This window comes from Marmota marmota, unplaced genomic scaffold (genome assembly GCF_001458135.2).
Source record: "Marmota marmota marmota unplaced genomic scaffold, marMar, whole genome shotgun sequence".
Lineage (NCBI taxonomy): Eukaryota > Metazoa > Chordata > Mammalia > Rodentia > Sciuridae > Marmota > Marmota marmota.
Genome location: NW_026000108.1, coordinates 40,806,370 through 40,823,758, shown reverse-complemented (window position 1 = coordinate 40,823,758; position 17,389 = coordinate 40,806,370). Strand labels below are relative to the sequence as shown.

Genomic DNA, 17,389 nt, shown 5'->3' with positions numbered 1-17,389 from the left:
TGCTCCTGCTCCAGACACTGAATCAAGCATACGAAACACAGAAAACCTTCAAGAGAAAGAGTCTAACTCTTTGATATCATTATTGAGCAGTTAAACACGATCCTACCTGATACACTGACACTTTATTGGTGGTGTTATTTTAAAACTTATTCTCAGGTTTATTAAGCTGTAAATGACATACACTCGGTAGGTGTTGAGTTTCTCAAAACAAAATTCTTATTATGCTCCTGTTCAGCTCACTTGCCTTTTTTTTTATACCAATACCCAAAATGTAGAACTGTTCTTGTTAGTTTAAATTATGAATAATGTAGATGAGTTATAGCTTAAAGGAGCTTGGAGAGAATTTTTTTGTGTGTGTAGAGTTTGTGCCAGTTAAGATGCTTTGGGCTGCAAGTATAGAACTGATCCAAACTGGCTAAAGCAATAAGGGAAGGGATTCTCTTGCATGACTAGGAGTCCATAGTGGGACAGGTCTCAGAAGCAGTATGTTGTGTCTCCTTAGTAACAGAAAGATCCAGGCCCTGTACCTACTGCTTCTAACGGCTACAGCTTCAGGTTAGCCTAAGGTAAATTGGTTCTGTTGCAATGCGTTTGCTAATGGCAGTTTGAGTTAACTTGTTCCATTGTTTGAGTTCAGCAAGGGTGAGAGAAAACTCACCAGGCATGGAATAAAATCTTCCCTTGCATCCGATTGGAACACCATAGGTTTCATACCCTCCCTGGGTCAATAATAGTCAACAGGAGATTGACGTGGAAGAAATAGCATTAATTACATAATCGATCCAAAAACTGGGGTCTTGTTCAGAAGAAGAAAGGAGGAGAATGGATGAGAGAAATCAAAATAGCACTTACTACTAGGCCGTATGGAACCCTAGGGGGCTAAGGTCTTATGGAATAAATTGCTTTTGTTTTGTCGATGTTCATAATACTCATGTGGCCTGATAGGAATAGCATGGTTCCACAAAACTCCTTGTTCTGGGTAGAGCTGGCTTGCACACTGGGGAAAAAACTTCCTTCACAGTTTTTATTACACCCCACGGGAGGATCAGCAAGTCCTGGATGCTTCCTAAGTTACTTTGAAAGCAGAACAATGACTGTCAAGAGAGTCTCAAAAGATTCTCACAAAATTGATTTTAATTAAACATATACATTAATATATATTATACATTAACCAAACATGCATAATATATAACATATATATAGTTTTTAGTTAATAATATATATTATTAATATTCTAATATACATGTGGAAAAGTTAATGCTAGAAGCAATGTTAAAAAACTGGGAGCAAAGAAAAAGACAGGAAAAAAGCTGCTCTGAGCAATTTAAAAATGCTTATACTATCCTAATTTGAAAACATGAAAATCACTTTAAATGATTTTGAAGCAGACAGAATTGAAATTCTACAATTGGAGTCTACATTCATACTATCAAATTCTTTAAAAACTTTAAATTGCTTTGAGATGACATCTATCTATAAAAATTAATCTATGTCCAGAAAACAAGCCTGGAAGTATCTCTAGCTGAGGGATTATGAGTGATTATCGTACTCTTAATCTTTTTTGTATTTTTTCACATTTTCTCAAATGAGCATTATGTATTACTTTTTTCAATCAAAATAAAATGCCATCTTATAAAGTGTGCAATATTTTGTCCAGCTACACAATGAAAAGACTAGATTTATAACTAGAATAGAATAGTTCCTCTTGATCCCATTACTAATAACTTATGGATTCATAGTTAGCATCAATCTCTGTGATCAAACATTCCATCAAAATGCAGCATCCAATTGGATGGTCACATTAGAAACAACTGCTCCAGGTAGTCCATAACAACTGAAGGGATCCCATTCCATCATTTCTTTCTGACCAATTTTGTCTTTCTCAGAAGTCAGAGGACATGAAGGGAGAACTCTATAATAATCTTTGTGGAAAGATGGAACTCAAAGTGCTAAATTCCAAATAGCTAAGCAGACTTTGCAGGCTGGTATCCAGACAGTTAAATATGATGAGTAGATCTATTTAGTTTGGCTTGCAGAGTGATTAAACATGAATTAACCAAAAGTCTTAAAAGACTTTACATAAAGTTTGAACATTTGAATTTCTTGGAAACTCAAAAAACTAGAATTCCCTGTAGGAAACCATCAACTTCAGCTGAATTGCTTCTGGCCTCTTCACCCCATCCTACTTTTAGTGGTATGTGATTCCTATTTTGCCACCGTACTCATCATCCCCTATTGTACTTTAGTTAGCCAATTTCATTCATTTGCATTCTCCTTGAGGCAAATGTCCATCAAAGAATTAATGGATAAATTGTGGTATATGTATACCATGGAACATCACTCAGCCATAAAAAGGAATGAAGTAATGATGATACAGCTACAACAGAGATAAACTTCAAAAAGTTATACTAAGTGAAAGGCACCAAAGATCACATTTCATATAATTCCTTTTATGTAATGTATCACAAAAAAGCAAATACATGAAGAGAGAAATCAGGATTAATGGTTGCCAGGAGCTGGAGAAGAGATAAGAGCAGTAACTACTTATTGGGCATAGAGTTTGTGTTAGTCAGCTTTTCATTGCTGTGACCAAAATACCTGACCAGAACAATTTAGAGGATGTAATGTTTATTTTGGCTCACATTCAGAGGGATAGTCCATGGCTCGCCAAGTTCATTGCTCTGGGCCCAAGGTGAGGCAGCACATCATCCCCGAAGGGCCTGATGGCAGAGTGCCACTCCCTTCACTCTGTCAGGAAGCAGACAGGGGAATAGGGAAGGGGACTCTTCCAGCCATGCTCTACGTGCCCATGGTTACCACCAAGTCCGTTGATTAGGTTGGACTGACGAGATTACACCTGTCACAGTCCAACCATTTCACGTCTGAACGTTACTGCATTAACACAGGAGCTCTGGGGGGGGACATCTCAAATCCAAACCAAAACAGGGTATTTGCAGGATAATGAAAATATTTTGGAATTAGATATAGACATAATATTGTGAATGTCATAAATGCCATTGAATTGCTCTCTTTAAGATAGTTGATTTAATGAGAATTTCACCTCGATTTTTTTTCTAAAAAGGTCTTTGATAGTGCTGAAATGCAATGAATTTGACCAAAGTAACAAAGCCACCAATAAGATGTGAGAGGACATACAAATAATGGGGGTTATTACATACAAAGAGCAAGACTACAATTCTGAAAAAACAGGGATTCCCAAGTCCAGGTCGTGAATGTTGGGCAGTGGGAACACGTATTTTAGCCAAGCTCCTAATCCTCGTGTTCACATTGGGATAGTTTGGCTAATGTTCTCAGGCAATGACAGAAGGCAAGGAGTCGAGTTCCACATCTGTAACAGTCTGTAAATCACATGTATTAGATAAATTTAAAAATAACCCACCATCTTTCATGCCTGCCTATCTAAATAGGCATGGAAAACACTATGCCATATTCAAGTCATCAAAGAAAGATCATCAAAAGTGTGCAAATGACCTTAGGTTTATGAATTTTTGTTCAGACTATTCATGGTGTCAGCAAAGTAGGCATTTATTGCTTGTGACAACCCCTGTGGGCAGATGCCATGGTGCTGATACTTTAGCATGCTTGTTACTGCTTTCTTATGTCCTAAATTTCAAGACAACAAAAATAGAAGTTTGGAAGCTAATAATAGTTCAACTCATTGGCAGGAACTTGGAGGAAGCATGCCCTTGGAAAAGCCATAAGGCTAGGCATCCTAAGGCATCCATAAGGGAATTACAGAGATAGGGCAGGAAGTGTCCCAGCATAAAGGTTCACTTCTTGGTGAGTGCAAAGCCAATGAGCATGACCAGGATGTAAAAGAACGGAGAAAGATTTATTACAAACAGCACCGCAAGGCCATCACTGGGGTTATCTGCAAATCAGTGCTCTCCCCAACAAAGGAAGCATGCAGATTTTTATCCTGGGAACCTATACATATTCATTTTAAGGGTATGTGTCTTTCTGAGCATGCTCAATTTGGGATATAATTTCTGAGCAAGCTCAGTTCAGGATCACAATTCAGGAAAAAAGATGGAAAATGACATTCCTGGGCATGCTCTGCTCAAGGTCACAGAGCACCCAGTAAGAGGTTAAAATGACTGAAGAACCCGGAAAGACAGCCAGCACAAATGCTTCTGGGCATGCTTAGCTAAACAGGGTCATGAGTCAGGTTTTCTGTAGGAACCTAAAATAATACTTAGAGCGGTTCAGTGATCTTGGAGATGATGGCTGGTTCTTCCTAAATTTCTCCAAAAAGTTTTAATTGAAAAAAAAAGATGGATACTTTAAAGGTGTGTTAACTAGGAATTTATCCCTCACGGTGCCTGTATCACTTGGCATCTAACAAAAGATCAATAATCAATACAGAAAGGCAGGACAATGACAGGATCTGAACCTGGAATCTAGCAGGATAAAGAGGAGGAATAAAAAAAAAAAATGTAAGAGCTGAAGAAAAGGGTCTCCAAATCAGGACCTGTTTGTCATCAAAGAGATTGGGCTAGGGGGAATCTTTTGGGAAAATTTAGCAGCATTCATATCATTTAATTTAGCTAGTAGCCCCTCAGGGCATCTACTCTAGCCTGCTATTGAATTGCATGGATCCCACTGAGAGAATACTTATGGAGGCTTTTTCACAGTGGACTGAGGAAGGTTTTATCAGCTTTGATATTTGTCTGCTTTTTTTATAGACTGGATTCCAGGTTCTCTAAGGTTGGGCATGGTGGGAGTCCTGGGACGGAGATGTGGGAAGGGATGGCTGGTGGACTCCCGTCCTGAGATCCTCCCTTTGCTACCCACCTGGATGATGAAGCCCTGGCTATACAGGAGCTGGCAGGCTTCCCTCCTCCCAAGGGCTCAAGGGGGAAGGAAGGAGGACAACTCTGCAGGGTGCACCAGGTGAAGAGTAGAAAACTCTGCCTATAAACCTGGGCTTTGTTATAAAGCCTGGCTTTAATGTCCTAGATGGTGCCCCATCCTCCACCCCCTCATGCACGCACATGTGTGCACATACGTAGAATTCTCTCCTGATTGAAGGCCTGTATTTGTTTTTATCTAGAAAGCAACGGGTTTCCTTATGAAGCCTGTGTTACTTTTACAATGGGAAAAATAATCAACTTTTGTTTAGCAGATAAATAAACCTGGTGGGGGAATATTCTTGAGGCTCACACAAAATCATTCACTGATTTTACAGGGTGTAGAAAGATTGGCGCCCCCTCCCAAACTTTATGCTTGTCCTGAATCCCTATGGCCCTGCAAAAGGGGCATGGCCAAAATGTGGCCCAGTCAGGAGGACTGTGACGGCTGGAAATTGGACTTTCATTTTGCTGAAATCTGTGTCATTTGCTAACAAGTCCATACAGCAAGAGCAGCCAGGTCCCAAATGGATATTTCATCAGGGAGGAATTAGCCATGTTCCCCGACACCAGAATGAATGTATTTGAGGATTATTGTTATTCTGCTCCTTGACCTTCTGTCCTTCAATATAAATAATCCCAATTCTTTTAACCTTTTTTTTTTTCTCTCTCTCTCTCATAAGCTTTATTGTTTCCAACCCTTTAATATCCTCACAATTCTTCTCAGAACCTCTCTCAGGCCTCCTCTTCCCTCTTTAATTACAGGGCTCAAACACAATATTCTAGGAAGTGCTTGAGCAGTGCTCAGTAAAATGGAAAGCTTATCTCAAGATTCCTACATGCTCGGGTTTATGCAGCCTTCCCAGGTCACGGTCACGCAACACTGTCTTTTAAAGTAACTGCTTAAAAATACCTGTGACCAGCTTATTATCTGCTGGGAGCAGAGGCCCGGAGGTGGCATGACAGGCCTATTCAGCCAGCAGAGCTCAGCCTGCCATTCAGCAGTCATGCCCCTGGGCCCAGATGGGGTGTGCAGGGCACAGTTCCTCTCTGGCTTCCTGGGTCCTCCCATCCTTTTTTGGAATTCATGATTGAACCCAGGGGCACTCTGCCACTAAGCCACATCCCTAGTCCTTCTAATTTCGAGACAGGGTCTACATTGCCCAGGCTGGCCTTGAATTTGCCTTACCCCTGCCTTAGCCTCCCTGAGTGGCTGGGATTACCAACATGTGCCATGGGGCCTGGATAACCCAGAGTGCCCTTTGCATCATTTTAATGTATGTTAACTGTTCCTGGAAGGTGGCATCCATATAAAGCAAGGAATGATTGCACTTAGGGAATTTTCACAAGAGTTGTTTACCATTTTGGAAGATTCCATCTTGATGGCCACACCCCTCCCAGTATTGGATCCTCCCGCACCACCCTGCTGAACCTCTGCACCGGGGAGCAGGCGATCTCGGTGAGTCTGCAAAAGAGTCCTAGCATCTGACTGTTTCATTGCTTCTGCGTGTGCTCGTGCCTAAGAATTTGTAGCTGAAACACACTTTATTATAAATTTTATTCCTCTCTTTTCTACTACAGTTAGGCTATTATATTGATTTTCTTAAAATTATGTACGGGGGTGGTTTTGTTAGTCATGTACTTTATTTCAAGATACTAAAGGAGTTAGGTGATATTTGTATTAAAAGCTGATTTAGGGTCTGAGAGAATTGGGAACTATTCTTCTTCTATACTTGCTGTTTTTATAGCCAGTGTTTTGGTCGCACAACCTCAAAGCTTCTAGGGGAGACTTCATTGCCACCCCCAAGAGCCTTGTCTCCTTTACATTTTCCAAGCCCGTCCCTCCCGCCTTATCCAAAGGACTTTCATATATCCTCCCCAGAGTGCTGCTTCCTCAGATGTGTGCAGAGGGCAACCCAAAGTCTCCCTTCCCGGTGCCCAGCCATTCCTTCTGGTTTGGGTTGCCCTTGTTCTGCAAGATGAACCCCGTAATGAAGCTGGGATTAGCTGTCTAGGTGGAGGGGGTCAAGTAAGGCAAGAGAAGTTGTCAGGAACCAGGTTTTAGTGTCCACTCCCTAGACCAGCTTTTGGTAATATCCTGCTGTCACAATCAAAGCTACTTCTGCACCCAGCCCAGGGGCAAGGCATACAAGGTCTGTGTGAATTAGAAAATGGAACTGTTTTAGGGATTGGGGATGTAGCTCAGTTGGTAGAATGCTTGCCTTGCATGCACAAAGCCCTGTTTAATCTCCAGCAAAACACCCCCCGCACACACACACACACACAAATGGAGCCCCTTTAAAGGCAGACTGGAACAAAAGGGCAGCTCGTCCCCTAAGCTCACCAAGTGAGCCCAGCATGGTCAGAGCCAGGACACTCAGCACCTGTCCTGTCCCTGTAAGCAGGGCAGCCCTAAGTGGGGGGCCTTGCTTTACTTTTGATGCATGATGATCACACTCTTCCTGTATAGTGTGACATTTGAGGGGTCCCCAGCAGCTTCTGCTGCCACATAAGTCACTCACAAGTCTGCATGCTAGACTGGATTCTGGATTCAGAATTCTAAGCCTGATTCTAAGCCCAGTTCTTTTACCTAAAGCTCTAGCTAAGGGCAAGTTCCTGATCTCACCAAAGCCTCACCTTCCTGATTCCTGATCTGTAAAAATGCATTAATAACAACAGTTCCTCATAGAATTATTAGCATGAAATGAGATAATCTATGTAAATTACTTGGCACAAAACCCAGCACAGAATAGATGTTCAACAGATGATAGCTTCTGTTGTGAGTGTCATTTTGACTGGCATGCCATTTCCACTTTTGGAATCACTTTTTGCGTCAAACAGACAAGTACCCTCTCAGCATAAAAAAAAAAAAAAAGTCAAGTTCATGGATTTGGGGGCTGAACTGTCCAGCTTCAAATCCTGGTTTCTTGACTTGGGCAAGTTTCTTAAACTATTCATTAATCTGTTTTCTACATTTGTAAATTAGGGATTATGGTAATAGGAATTGTTTAAAGGATTAAATGAGTTAATATTTGTTCAGGGTTTAGAACAGAACCTGCCACTATTGGAGTGCTATTTAATAAGCATAGTGTTAGTTTTTGTATAAGTTTATAATTGTGTCAATTGATCAATATGTAGATAAACTGCAAATAAATGTCTTTCTTGCTATAATTCCTGCATTACATTAAACTATGTTAGTGTCTCCTCTTCCAGACTGTAATCCCCTCAAGGGTAGGGCATTTCTTACCTACACTGAATCTCCTTCCTAGTGGCGGAGGGACTGGCTCTTCCAGGCTCAGGGAATGGTGTTTTCAACTGACCGAAAGAATGAATGGATTCCTGGGGCCGCACAGTGGCCTTGGGATGCCACCTTCCCAGGTGGGGCTGGTCTCAATATGCCAAGCCTTGAAGTAGAGGAATTAGCAGGAGCAAAAAAGCCTCCTGTCCTTCCCGGTGGCACCTGAGGCTACCAACAGGCTGAGAGACTGTCTGGCTACTAACCAATGCCGTTAAATGAACAAAGAAGTCTGTGGTCTTTGGGGCTGCCCGTCTGGCACCTTGCTGGCAGTGAAACCGAGTGTGAAACACACCTGTCCTCTCTGGCCTCTTAACTGGCAGGAATTTAATGCAGTGGGGTGGGAGAGGCGGGGCCAGCAGGCTTTGAAGAAGCCAGGGGATTAATTGTGTGTTAATGGATGGTTGTGCAGGGGCTGCAGGGGAAGCCCAGGCAGGGAGGGGATCTGGGAGCAGAGGCATATTCTGGCCTCCTGGCCTCTTTATTTCTCACTAGGCTATGCCTTGTTGGAAGCCAGATGGCTCAGACCGAAATGAAAACAAATTCACTTGGGGAAGAGAAACCTTAGAGCTCAGTTTTAGTGATGGATGACCCTGGGAGACATGTGCAGATTCTGGAGCCGTTCTTTGTTTCTCACATTTCAAAAAGTGAATTTTCAACCTTCAGCCAAGGCTGTCAAGACCTTCAGGATTGGATGGTTGCAGCCCCGACTCTTCTCCCCCAAATAATTCCTCTCCATCTTCTAAAGCTCAGTATGCGTTTAAGCTCTGTACTGCTGCTGTGATCTCTGTGCAAAATGCCCTCAGCCTCCCCTGCAGCCTTGGCTCAACTCCAGGTCCATCTCCTTCAAATATCCCTAAGACCCCGCTTAGCCTGAGCCATCTTGGGACTCTCAGGGTCCCATGTGCTTTTCCTTCATCCTTCACATTAAAGATATTAAAATGTACTTTGAGTATAATTTTTTTTTTGCCATAAAAGTTCTAAATTAACTTTACTAATTGAATTATGGATTATTTGAAAAGTTTGTTTAGTTTACAATTGGCCATGATTTTTTTTTGGCAAATCCATTGGTTTTCCTTGGGAATTTAGGTAAAGATAAGAAAATCTACTCCATGGATTGCTTTCAAATATAAGTAAAAATTGTATGAATATTAAATTAGGCTATTATCAGAGATAATAGCTATTTTTTAAAAATTCAGTTTTTCTTTATGTATGGTGGGAGACAATCTATTTTTTTTTTTGTTGTTGTTGTGTTTTCCTTTACAGGTTTTCCATCTCCTTAGACCTGTGGAAAGCTGATGTCTCTGAGCTGTGGCCCATAACCTGGAAATGAGGCAGAGCCCCGGTACTAGTAGAAATGTTCTTCAATGAACATAGGCTTTTTGAACTTTTTGTGTAGAACTAATTCTTTTTTTTTTCCTTTTCTACCTTTGATTCAACATCCAGCTACTTGCCCAATACAAAGATACTCAGGACATGGTCACAAGCAAACAAAAAGACGATATGGTTGTGAACTTGTAAGCCACAAATAATATGTTGTAAAAACTAAGAAATCAAAACATGTCAAGTTATAATGAGAACTTTACAATTATTCATAATAATGTTACAGATCTTTATTTACTATTAGATTAAAAGTACACAAATTGGAAAGAATACAGAAGACATGAAAATCAAAAGTTTGATAATATAAACACAAACCATGCACTTAAAAATGAGACTGTTATTTATTTTTTATTTCTAAGAATGACACAGTTATTCAGCATTGTGATCAAATATTACATTTAGCAATCAACAGCATGGGTGCAAATTTTTTTTTTTTTTTATGTTAAAGCCCTTTGTTGGAATGCTTTATACTTTCCATGGAACAGAAACTGAAGTAACCTGTTATAAATTAGTCACAAATACAGTCCTTGAGTCTTTTTTCCCATACCCAGGAGTATTGTCTGAACCATGTCTTCTTTGTAGCAGCTTGGCCCAGCCACCACTGCGCTTGGCTGAGTTCACAAATCTGTTGTAACCTGTAGCTTCCCTGTCACTTCCTGGCTCTCCTCTGCTGCTAGGCTTTGTTTCCTGGCAGGATTAAAACCTTCTGCCACTGCCATAGCTACTGCTGCTGCTGGGAGCACCATGGTCACCTTGGTTTCGTGGTTTGGCAAAGTATTGGTCTCCACCACCAAAAGGTCCAGAGCGTCTGTCTCCAAAATTTCCACTCTCCATGGGTCCAACATTTGATGACTGATTGTTTAATTGCCAAAATCATTGTAGCTTCCACCACGTCTAAAATTGCTTCGGTCATGACCAAATCCATTGTAGCCATCCCCACGGCCACCATATCCAACACCACCACCGTCATCTTTGGCTACCACCAAAGCCACCACCACCACCGAAATTTCCTCTGTGACCAAAATTGTCATTTTCACCAATACCACCACCACCACCACCACCAAAGTTTCCAGAACCACTTCGACCTCTTTGGCTGGATGAAGCACCAGCCATCTCTTTGTGAGGGCTTTCCTCACTTCACAGCTGTGGCCCTTCCCAGTACAGCATTTCTGAAAGACAACCTTATCCACAGAATCATGGTCATCAAAAGTTAGCGAAGCAAAGCCCCTCTTCTTTCCACTGCTTCCATCAGTCATGATTTCAATAACTTCAATTTTCCTAAACTGTTCAAAATAATCTCGTAGGTGACATTCTTTAGTGTCTTCTCTAATGCCTCCGATGATGATCTTTTTCACAATTAAAAAGTGGGCCCCTGGTCTTTGCGAATCTTCTCTTGAAACAGCTCTTTCTGGTTCCACAACGGTCCATCCACCTTGTGTGTCCTGCATTCATGGCTGCATCCACTCCCTCCATGGTGGCATGAGGGACAAACCAAAGTCCTAGAGCGCTTGGTGTTTGGGTCTCTCATAACCACACAGTCTGTGAGTGTTCCCCAGGGCTCAAAACGTCTTCTCAGATTCTCATCAGTTGTTTCAAAGCTCAGCCCTTCAATGAATAGCTTCTGCAGCCGTTTGGCCTGTTAAGGGGACTCTGATTCAGACTTGATGACAGGAGGAAGAGAGACCTTAATGATGCTTTCTCGGTGCCCAGGACAGAAGGAGTAAGCTAATGAATGTATCCTGAGATGGTTATTTAGAGGAGCAGGGTCCCTAGGAGAAGTCATACTCCCATAGGACTGTTCTGACGGAGCAGAGCGAGGTGCTCTAAGAGACCCACAGACAAGAGATCCACTCTGTTTACTTGGTGAGAATGGCTGCGAGGGACTGTCACCTGGGGTCTCCAGAGCAGACTCACAGGAGTTCATTTGTCAAGAAGAGAAGGAAGGGACGAGCTTTCCAATTAGTAGAACTAGCTTATATAGGAAAAAACAAAACAAAACAAAAGGGAAACAGCAAGCAGTTCTGTGTAACTAGAGCCCGGGAAATGTTGAGGAGAGACCCTGGAATCTTAAGCAGAAGCCACCTCAGATAAAATCTCATAGGACAGGTCCACGCTTAACTATTAACCCCATAAAAGAGCAATTTCAAAACTGCAGATATTCAGACACGGCCATTATAATTGTTGCCATTTCCATTCACCAATTGCCTTTTTAAAACTTATGTTCTGATTTAAGTCAACCAGCGTTAAAACTCAAGTATATTTATTTTTTAAATGTATATCACTGCTATAAATGAGCGACTATTATTCCTTATCATTAATAGAAATTAACCATAATAAATCCAATGATAGCAAAACAAGATTATTACATTCTAGTTGTACAATATGTACTTTGGTACGTATCCCGCTTGCCCCCTAAAACTATAAACTCTTAATGTGTTGTCACTCTTGGGTTATTATCCACATTTGGAGAAAGAGATTAAATGCAAGGGAATGAATCTCTAATGATAGAATCACAGGACCTTCAGAGTAGCTCACTTATTTAGATCACATAGGTAGTTCTTCTCTTCATCAAAGGATTTTCTGGGTGCTAGGCAAATTATGTCTCTCAGTCCACAGAATAAGGTAAGAATAAGGGCTCTCTTTATTAATAGGGCTACAGTGAGGATCTTTGTAGAAGATGTACTTTGGATCATGACCTAATGTTTATTCAATGCCTATTGCTATAGTTTGGATCTGAAATGTCCTCCAAAATCCCATATGTTAAAGCCATGGTCCCCAACCCAGGGCATTATTGGAAAATGATTCAAACTTTAAGGAGTGGGGCCTACTTAGAGGAAGTTAGGTCTTAGGGGAATATCCTTGAAGGAGACCTTGGGACCCCTGCCCCTTCTTCTCTCTCTCTCTCTCTCTCTCTCTCTCTTTGGTCCCTGTCCACCATGAATGAACAGGCCTCCTCTACTGTGCCCTCCTGCGATAATGCTCTGTGCTGCCACAGGTCCAAAACATCAGGGCCAAGTGACCATGGACTGAAACCTCTGAAACTGTGAGTTAAATTTCTTTTCTTTTTTAAGCTGAAGTATTTCAGGTATTTGTTACAGTAATGGAAAGCTAACACCGCTATGACACACACAAATCTGCTAAATATTTTACATGCATTGTTAATCCTCATGGCAGTCCAGTGAGATAGACTATGTTACAGACACATTTTATAGATGATAGTAAAGGTCTCAGGGGAGTTAAGTAGATCACCTGAGAGAGCACAGCCAACAAGCCAAAACCAACACTTCAGCGCAAACCTTCCTGGCTCTACAGTTCTTTTTTTTTTTTCTTTCTTTCTTTCTTTTGCACTGGGGATTGAACTCCAGGACATTTAACCACAGAGCCACATCCCCGATCCTTTTTATGTTTTATTTAGGAACAGGATCTTGCGGAATTGCTTAGGGCCTTGCTAAGTTGCTGAGGTTGTCTTCGAACTCACCATCCTCCTGCCTCAGGCTCCTAAGCTGCTGGGATTACAGGCTTAAAGTTCTTAATATTAGTTCAAATAACACCCTACATTTCAATAGTATATTTTTCTTTCCCCACAGACTTTTCTTTCTTACCAGATTCCATCGAAATGGAGGAGATTAGGTCCTTCTCCTCTCCAAGAGCATCCACTCTTTCCTTAGTGAGCTTTCCCTTTTTCCCTTTTCCTATTCCTTCTAATAGCTTTTCTATTCTTTTATTAAAATAAATAAAGGAATGGACGTAGGAGATTAGTGTTACAAATACTATGAGTGAGAAGGAAGGGGGAAACCATATATCCGCATCTGATGATCACTACTTGGTGGAATAATTATTTTCATGCTTTACTAAGTTCTTAAAGTCACCTGTGTGTAATCAGGAACAAAGGGCACTCAATCATTTCAGGCAAAAGGAAAAAAAAAAAGGTCCTTCAATAAGACAGTTGAACCTCTCAGCTTCCTGGCTTTGAGGTTTACCTACGTGACACCAGGTACTGAGGGATGGTCTGTTTTTATCTAATGAACCTCAAGAAATATGTGGCTTATCGTGCTCTTTTCCTCGTGCTGGGTGCTGGAACCCTCAAAGCCTTCTTTCTACACATGATTTGTGCACGGACCTTACTTCCAGTGTCTTCTTATTTTCTATTTCTAACATTATTGACTCTGGACCTGATGGACTCATGTATTTATCTATTTTAGATGAATCCTTTAATTTTTTTCAAATTAAGGGTTAAGATATTTGGGATTTTTTTTTTAAAGAATCTATTATTAAGACTTCAACCTATATGTAAATGTGTCCGCATATGGTAAGTCAGCTCTCTCTCTGGTTTTACTGAGAGTTTCCTGATCCACGTTCTTGGTTCCGCGGAGATGTTAGTGATTGTTGTAGGAGCTGAGCACCTTCCTCCAGTGGAAACCCATGTTTTCCTTTGTCCTTTTTTTCTTTATCAAATGTGAGAGTTCATGTTATTTGAAAAACAATCTGCTTACCTTCCTCAGTTTCAATGATTTTGTTGTGTATTTTTATAAGTGAACTTGAATTCTTTTGAGAAGGTGGAATATAAATACAGCAACTAATTACTTCATTAACCAAAAGAACAAGCCCTGCATTCATTAGCCTGCTCCCTTCAACCATTTCCTGGATTGGCTAATTCATGGGCCAATGTGCACAATCCTTGAAAAACACCTTCCCTTTGTTTTTCTGAACAATTCAAATGAGTAGTGTGTTACCCTTGTGTGAATGAAAAGCCCCATAAAATCTAGCTTGTTGATCCATTTTCTGTTCTCCAGGGTTTTCTGAGATCTCAGTCCCACCCTTGCTTTATTTCTCTGGCAGAGGCTCACCCTGGAAGGGCCAGGGGCAGGACCTTCTGACAAAAGACCCAAAAAAAAAAAAAAAAAAGGGTCAGAGCCTCCAACCCACTGAGCTGGAAGCAGAGGCTGCGAGCTGGCCTGGGATCCCATCCCTGTGTGTAAAGAGCAGAGCCACCCAGCTGGCACCAGACTGGGGCTGAGGAAATCAGCTGTCAGCTGGGTCTTCCCCTGGACAATTAGGCACAGAGTTTCTGCATGACTATGGAGTGAACTATGTGTCACCTCTCCTCAGGTGGGAGAGCTCCCTTGCACACAGGCAGGCTGCACCACAGCTCTTATTATTATTATTATTATTATTTTAAACACGAAATGAACTTGGGCCTGGTTGCCAATGATGGCCAAGGCTGTTACAGCAGTGGTCAGCTGGGTCTGTGCTGGAACTTGCCTTTCTCTACTGTGAAGTCTTGTCCCACGGCCTGTGAGAGATACCTCCTCACTGCTGCTCTTAGCAGAGCATCTTTCCCTGGGCGTGAAAGGACTTGGCCAGGCAGAGGTAGGCCATGAGCCAGCTCTCTGATACAGCATTATCTCCAACTCCATTGCATTCATCAAAATCGGGCTTTCCCCAAGACCATCTTTGTGGTCCAGCCAAAATCCTTTGCCTGAGTAAAGACCGCATGATAGCTGGGAAGGCTTGCTCCATTGGCCTCAGACACAGGGCCTGTTCCCTGTGTTCTTTTTCCTGGTTTCCTTTAAAATGTCCTTTTCTTTAAAATTTTAAAGGAAACCAGGAAAAACCAGGAAACCAGGGGTTACAGACAAATATGGGGGCTTATTCTATTCTGCTCCTAACACTGAGAAAAAGCGTCACACTCTTCAAACCTCTAAATGCATAGTTCTCATACTTTTTTGGTCTCAGGACTGTCCACACTCTGAAAATAACTGGAGACCCCCAAAAGCTTTTGTTGATGAGTTTTGTCTATGAGAATTTGCTGTTTTAGAAATCTAGGATGAAAAAAAAATTAAGTGCTTATTTATTTATTTAGGAATACCAATAATAAGCTCGTGTTTACATAAAACATTTTTTATGAAAATAGCTATTTTCAAAAACTTAAAAAAAAAACCAACTCACTCAAAGAATCACATTGCTCTACATTTTTTTTTTTTTTTTTGCAAATCTCTTTAATGTCTGACTTGACAGAAGCCAGCTGGATTCTCGAATTTGCTTCTTCATTCAGTCTGTTGTGATATCACATGTCATATAGTCTCTGGAAAACTCCACTGTTTGAGTACAAAAAAAGCAAGACTGAAAAAGGCCAAGAATACCTTCGTATTATGACGGAAATAGCTGTGACCCTGCAGACCCCCCTGGAAGGATCTAGGCACCCTCTCCAGGGTCCCAGGGCCACACTTTGAGAACCACGGCCTGGCTGTGTACTATTGTTTCTCTAACTCACAGGAGTTACACGCAACAAGTCCTTTGGAAAGTTTGTTCTCACTGACCCTGTCGGTCTCGGACAGCCCAGAGGATCCAGTTTGTCCCCATGTCAGCATTCAGTTCAGTTCTTTTCACCTTGGTGCTCATTTCTACCTAGGTCCACCTCTCTCCAAGTTTTCCAGGTTGGAAACATCCACAGATCTTGTGGCATGCGTGGGATAGACTGTCTTCGTACCACATTTTGTTTGTTTGTCTTTGTTTTAGTTTTGGTACTGGGATTGAACCCAAGGGTGCTTAACCACTGTGCCACATCCCCAGCCTCTTTTTAAAAAGTATTTTATTTGGAGACAGGTTTCTTGCTGAGTTGCTTAGGGCCTCGCTGAGTTGCTGAGGCTGACTTTGAACTCCTGATCCTCTTGCCTCAGCCTCCCGAGCACAGGTCAGGTAGGTTGCCAAAGGTACCTTTACTGGGTTACAGGCATGCGCCCCGGCGCCCAGTTTAACTCCACTTCTTGAAGTCTTGGAAAAGGACTCTGCTTCACCTTCAGTCATTTCACTGTGGTTAAAAATTAGTGGCAGGATCCAGCAATATGACTGGTCTTGTTTGCTTCAGGTGACCCCACAAAAAGCAGTGGCCCTGACGTTAACGCAACGCTGAATCTTGATTTTAAGATTTATGAAGCTTCTCTCGTTGTTCTTTCTTATTTCTTCCTTGTTATTCCAGCTGTCCTCCCTCAACCTCCATTTGTTCAGTTCATGTAAACCCTGGCCCTTTGGATGGCCGATGGCCCCTTGACCTATTCAGATCCTAAGTGAGAGTGTTTTCTCTGTGGCTTGGAAGAGCATTCACCTCCTAACATCCTGTTGATGGCAGCTCTGTACTTGAAGAAAAGGAGTTCCTGGAATTCATAAATGCCAAGAACAAAACAAAGGAGGGGGCCTCAGTCTTTCTCACCCCCCCCCAAGGGGTGTTCAAGAGAGCCTCGGGGACTTTGCTGTTGTCAGTCAATCTCTCCCTGCCATCTGTGCCTTTTGTTTATAATGCAGTTGATTAAAATCTGCTTTATTTACCCTAGCTGTTTCAAGTTCAATAATAAGGGGAAATTACCTCCAGGACTTCCATGACAGAGTCAATGGCCAGAACCCAAGTAGCATCCTCACGCTGCAGCCCCCACCACTGCCCACCCTGGGTTCCTTCTTGAAATCTATGGATTGTGGCTCTCTCTGCTGCAAGGACTCTAAGAACCAAGGCTGTACTCAAAAGATCACATGCAAATATTTCACAAGCCAGAGGACTAAATTAAGCCAGTTACGCCCTAGCAAAACAGCACAAGTCAGTGAAAATTAAAGAATCAAAACAATACCTTCATCTTGGTATGGTGCCTATGAATTGAGGCATGGAGACCATCCCAAGCTACCAGGTGCTGAGGAATAATCATTACTAACCTTTGTTGGCCTTCTCACAGCCAGGTGTGTGGATCCAGGACAGTAAATGCTCTTATTACCACTCCACGAGGAAACTGAGGCTCGGACAGGTCAGGTCAGTTGCCTACAGGTACCTTCACTGGTAAATTGTAGGTTAAGA

General features: G+C 41.8%; 1 protein-coding gene across 4 annotated transcripts in view; it reads right to left on the bottom strand.

Moving 5' to 3' along the window:
* Window positions 1-17,389, bottom strand: part of Kit (KIT proto-oncogene, receptor tyrosine kinase) — a 161,680-nt gene extending 144,291 nt beyond the window's left edge. For 2 of the 4 annotated variants that reach the window (XM_048784488.1, XM_048784487.1), the window contains exon 1: window positions 17,251-17,388. The gene's annotated coding sequence lies outside the window, so the exon portion shown is untranslated. Of the gene's footprint in view, window positions 1-17,250 lie in introns of all 4 variants that reach the window. The other 2 variants (XM_048784486.1, XM_048784489.1) reach the window with 2 other exon arrangements.